This window comes from Wyeomyia smithii, chromosome 1 (genome assembly GCF_029784165.1).
Source record: "Wyeomyia smithii strain HCP4-BCI-WySm-NY-G18 chromosome 1, ASM2978416v1, whole genome shotgun sequence".
NCBI classification, from domain to species: Eukaryota; Metazoa; Arthropoda; class Insecta; order Diptera; family Culicidae; genus Wyeomyia; species Wyeomyia smithii.
In genome coordinates, this window is record NC_073694.1 from 163,867,509 (window position 1) to 163,873,508 (window position 6,000).

The following is a 6,000-nucleotide window of genomic DNA, read 5'->3' on the forward strand; positions in this document are numbered from 1 at the left end:
CGTATTTTGCCCAGGTTTTTGACTGAAATACTCCTATGTGCACCGTGCCAATTGCCCGATCAGTCAAAAACATCAGGATTATAACAAATCTTGATATTTTGTTACGAACTTTTTGAATCAATTTGTGTTCTAAACTTGGTCTCGTTAATAGTTAAAATAACAAAATTCCTATCAAAGTTACTTACTAATTATTACAAATTAAAGCAAGTTTTGTAAGGTTTTTGGCAGAAAAATCAAAATTAGTTAGAAAGTACAATATTTTGTTAATTGAATAACAAGTTTTGTTATGAATATGCTTTAAAAAAACACACTTTTGAACATTCAAGTGTTTGATAACAGATTTTGATATAATTCTGTACTTTTTATCATTCTGGCACATCAAGAATATTACAGGCTTTGTTATTTCTATCAAACTCAGATATATTTGTGTTACCCGTTTGTTATAATCGTTTGATAGGGTGATGTCGTTGAAAATCTGATCAGAGATGGTTTAGAGACACAAGACGTAATCGAAGTTATCTCTCTGGTGAAAAAAAAAGTAGCGAACTTCAGTCACACAACTTTGTCTCGTTCAAGGTCGGCTCCCCTCGAAACACAAAGCCACTGGCCTGAGACCCGGTACATGGCCACAGGGGATTGCTTTCAGAGAATTCTCCGACACCCGAGCTAATTACACTGTTTGGTTACCTGCCACCGCTTCCGTTTTCCCAGCCACTCCGGTAACTGTTCCGAACGACAACATTGCTACTATTAGTTTCACTCGTCACTTTTGTTGCAACTGCGTCGAAACAATAAACAATACTTAAAAAAATACTGGTTGCAAGCACCTGAAACAGTGGAACCTTGATCAATCACGCTCTATCATTACTGGAACGCTTCGTTAACAGCATGGAGGTTTCTAACCCCACCGCCGCATTCTAGCAGTTCGATCGATCGAGCATATTCGTGTCAATAATCGTTCACTTTCACGGCAAATTTTTGACTCAACTGTAAGGTTTTTCGTTGTGACCGGAGCTCAAGAGATAGCCGTAAAACTTCAGGGGGTCCGCCCCCTTTTGTTCGCAGTTCATAGCCAACTTTGCGTCTCTATCATCGAACATGATGAGTGCTCGACCGCTGAGCAGGTGTGGGTGACAACTAAATTCTCGGATCTCACGTTATACTTGTGTGCCATCTATATCCCTCTTGATCGTACTCGTGACTGGCTAATGATTCGTGTACACATGTCTTCGGTTAACACCATTATTTCAATGACGTCCGCTGTCGATGATGGGGTTGTTCTAGGTGATTTCAATCTGCTTGGCATTATTTGGCGAGAAAGAGCTAAAGGCCTCATGTACGCCCATCCCGGCTCGTCTACGTTGTCACTAACCCCTAACGAACTGCTAGACTGCTACAGCACTGCCACTCTCCAACAGTGCAACAAAATTACCAACGAAAAAGGACGTTTCTTGGATCTCTGTTTCGCTACTGTACGCTGCCAAGCCCCTGAAGTGAGGCTGGCTCCTTTCCTACTTGTTAAACACGTTTCTCATCACTCTGCTAACGCCAGTCTAACATCAGAGAGTCTCTCACAACACGACTTCGGTACCGACACCAGTTTACCTACGATTTCGCCCACGCCGATTTTGATAATATCAACGTATTGCTGACTGGAATCGATTGGGATGCTGTCTTGGACACGAATGACGTAAATACTGCCGCCTCAACTCTGTTCCACAATTTAAACTACACCATAAATCGACATGTCCCAAAAAAGACCATCTCTGTCCAACAGAAATTTCCCTTGCTGAATCACATTACGACGCCTCAAATTGGTGAGAAAAACGGCCCTGAAACGGTTCTCAAGATACAGAATCCTACCTCTACGGAACCTCTACTTAACGATCAATATCCGCTACGAACAGCTAACTCGCTACTGTTTTCGAAGCTTCCTTCGTAAAGTCGGGCGTTGGCTTAAGCGTAACCCCAAATCGCTTTGGAAATATGTTAGCGAACAGGTAGAGATGATTACTTCCGAGTATGCACTTGGACGGTGACATTGCGAACTCTGTCAAACAAATTTCCCAGAGTATTTGTGGACGACAGTTAACGACGGACGAAATTACTGCCGCAAATCGGTTGTGCACTGACTAACCTTCCGATTAGCCGCCTCGAACCCAAGTCTTCCATGCCTGCTGGACCAGACGGCATACCATCCGTTTTCCTGAAAAAATTTATTGGTAGTCTGGCTCCTCCAATGAGTCGTCTATCAACTGAATCTATTCGCTTTGGCGTCTTTTTATTGGTCTGGAAATCGGCGTACATGTTTCCAGTACACCAGAAAGAAAAAATAAGTACCATCAACAACTGGGATCTCCGCTCTTGCTCCCTACCGGAACTCTTCGAGCTCGTCGAGTTTGTCTCTACTTTCTCATTCTTCAAGCAGTACATCGCAGACGAACAACACGGGTTCATGCCAAAGAAACAAATGTCCTGCCGCTCACATCCTACGAGAACGAGATATATGCTACGCTTCTCAAGTCTTTTGCACACATGCTTTCGAGATACTCTTTATTCTTCATGCATTCCCCTAAGTAGCAACTCTTTTGTATTGCTACTCAGCGACTGTAAAAGAGTACGCGAGTTCCTGCTTACGAGTAGGAGCACTCGACTAAAATTGTTCGACTAGGAGGAGTGCTAGAATACTGTGCTCGTAAACGAAAATGTTTTTTACATCTACCCGGTTTTGCTTCATGCACTGACAGCCTTCAGTGGGACGAAGAATATGTATCGCAAATATGTATCGCAGTATCGCAACGTGCAGGGTACTTACTGCTCTTGTAAGTTTTTTACAACAGACTAACCACCCGAAGCAAACCACTGCCGAAGTAGTCCGATACCCTACTATTTTTTTGTCCCTCTGCAGCCTTTGCAAAGCATCTTGAAACAATTGTCTTCGGCTGGCCGTTCTCGCGAGTAGGGGAGTAGAAACACACGAGGAGGGTAGACGGGAGTATGTGCATATGATATCGAGAGTGAATGCGAGCAAGAATGAAAGCGAAAAAGAACGAGAAATAGCTTGAATAGAGAATTCTCCAGTGTGCCATAGCGGTAGCAACGAGAACCTCACATGAGGTGTTGCATGCTGTTTACGAGTGAAACTAGCAACACTGAGGTCTACTGCTTCACTGGTTTCAGTCGTAATTGCTCACTCCGGCATTCCGCAAAGCAGCCATCTCGGGCCTCTAATATTTTTGATCTACGACGTCAATTCCCGCGCGACCTAAAGCTGTTCGCAAAAGTAAAAACTACGTCAGATGCCGCAGCGTTCTAGGACCAGTTGGGAGTTTTCGCAGAATGGAGCGCGGAAAGCCGCATGCAACTGAATGTCGACAAATGTGAGATGATAACATTCAACAGTTTTGTTTTTTAGCATTGAATTGCGCTTTGGTGCGTGCGATCTTAGAATACTGTGCTTCAGTGTGGAATCCCTACTATCTGAATGGAGTGCAACGACCCTTTTCGACTACCTAGCTACGAACAGCTCGATTAAGATACACTGCAAATCCGTCGGGATATAATCAGCGCAATATTCGTCTCCGACGTGCTGACCCAACGAGTAGATTGTCCGGCAATTCTCGAACAACTCAATATTTATGATCGACCACGCCTGTTGCGAAATAGCCTCTTTCTTTACGTTCCGAATAGGCGAACGAACTACAGCAACTACACACTTAAAATTTTTTGCCGGGTCTCGATAACTTATTGCCGAGAACGGCACCACTGAGTGCTCGGTTAAAAAAAAAATGACAGCTGTCACATTTTATCGTATAGCTCGGTTCAACCTAACTGAAATTTCGGCACAAAATATTACTACCAAGATTTCGGATATTTTGTCCCGAAATTTCAGTTGGGTGAACCGAGATTTACGAAAAAAAAGACCCAGCAAAAAATTTTAAGTGTGTAGCACGATAACCGCGAATCAGCAGCGAGATGCTGAAGACCCGCTTTTTGACTTTAGCACGTAGTTTTTAGTATAGGAAAATCATTTGGGTCACAAGGCCTGTTGATATAACTTTCACAAATAAACTCGCCACTTCTATCTCGTGTTATGGTCAACACTGCGTAATAACATCTAGCCCGTTATCGATCCTGGACAGAACACCACTTCGAATAACGACACCCCAACATTTTCGCTGTAATTATTACTGACGCCGACGTTGGTTAGGTATAGGGTGAGTTTTGCCAAATCCTCCAACAAGATTAATACTTACCTTACCAAACAGTCCCAAGCCGTGTTGTGGCCTTTGCTGTACGTAAAAGTCGGCTCCATTCCACTCGGTCCATGGCTGCATTGCCGCTATGCGCATAATGATCCTATGTAAAATTTGAGTGTTTTCTTATTTTTTTTTCGCAACAGTGGGAATAGCCATTAAAAAAGTAAGGTTTGATTCCCACAACCTTGATTTTAATAGCTATTCTTGAAGAGCATGCCAAAATGGACCCATTTCCGCAAAAAAACAAGAAAACATAAGACTTTAACATAGGATTGTTATGCGAATAGCGGCAGTGCAGTTCGCTAGCTCTGCAGTCTGCGTAGGGTCCGCACGTCGTCTTCCACCTGATCGATCCACCTTGCCCGCTGTGCATCTCTCCGCCTCGTCCCTGACGGATTGGTTTCAAGAACCATCTTTACCGGGCTGTCGTCCGACATCCTTATAACATGCCCAGCCCAGGAGCTGCTTGGGGAGCCATCTATCGTCCCGGTGTGGACGATAGATGGCTCCCCAAGCAGCTCCTGCAATTCGTGGTTCATTCGCCTCCTTCACACTCCGTTCTTCATCTGCAGTCCACCGAAGCATAGTCTATGGGGCTTATCACGGGAGTCACTTCACGGTGAAGTGACAACCGTAATAGGCACGGTGAAAGTGATTCCCATTTGATTTGCACGCGTCTTTTTTCACCGTGAGATTTTTTCACTTCGTTCTCACCGTGAAGTGACTCCCGTAATAAGCCCCTATGTCTCATGCCCGTAGAGAATTACTGGTCTGATCAGCATCTTGTAGATGGTTAACTTGGTGCGGCGACGATTTCTGCTCGATTGGAAGTATGCACGATTTCCTGCCATAATGCGCCGTTGAATTTCTCTGCTGGTATTGTTGTCGGCAGTTTCCAGTGAGCCATGATACACGGGCTCATCGACCTCGATTTCATCACCACCAACTTGAACTCGAGGTGAGAGGTTAGCACTGTCCTCCCGTAAACCGCTTCCTTTCATGTACTTCGTCTTCGATGCATTTAGCACTTACTTTAGCAGTTAGCACTGTCTTCCCGTGAACCCCTTCCTTTCACGTACTTCGTCTTTGATGCATTGATGACTAGTCCAATCCGTTTGGCTTAAGCCTTCAGTCCGATGTACGTATCCGCCATCTTCAGGTCCGGGCCACAATGTCGATATCGTCGGTGAAACCAAACAGTTGAACCGACTTTTGGAATATCGTGCCACTCGTGTTAATCCCCGCTCTTTTAATGCCACCTTCCAGGGCAATAGTAAACAGCAGGCACGAGAGACCATCACCTTGTCTTAAACCTCTTCGAGTTTCAAAAGGACTCGAGGATGCCCCCGATACTCGAACTACACACTTCACTCAATCCATCGTCTGACTTTGACCAACCGCGCTAGTTTGTCCGGAAATTCATAGTTTGCCATAGCTGGTCTCGATCGATTGTGTCGTACGCCGATTTAAAATCGACAAACAAATGATGTGTGGGCACGTTGTAGACGCGCATTTCTGCATAACTTGACGAACTGCGAATATCTGATCTATGGTGCCGCGGGCCCCCATGAATCCCACCTGCTAGTGCCCCACGAACTGCTTCGCAAATGGTGATAGTCGACGGCAGAGTATTCGGGAGAGTTCCTTGTAGGCGGTGTTCAGCAGAGTGATTGCGCGGTGATTGCATCAAGAAGATTAATATATATCGTCAATATTTTCGGACACAGAAACTTTCAGTGAA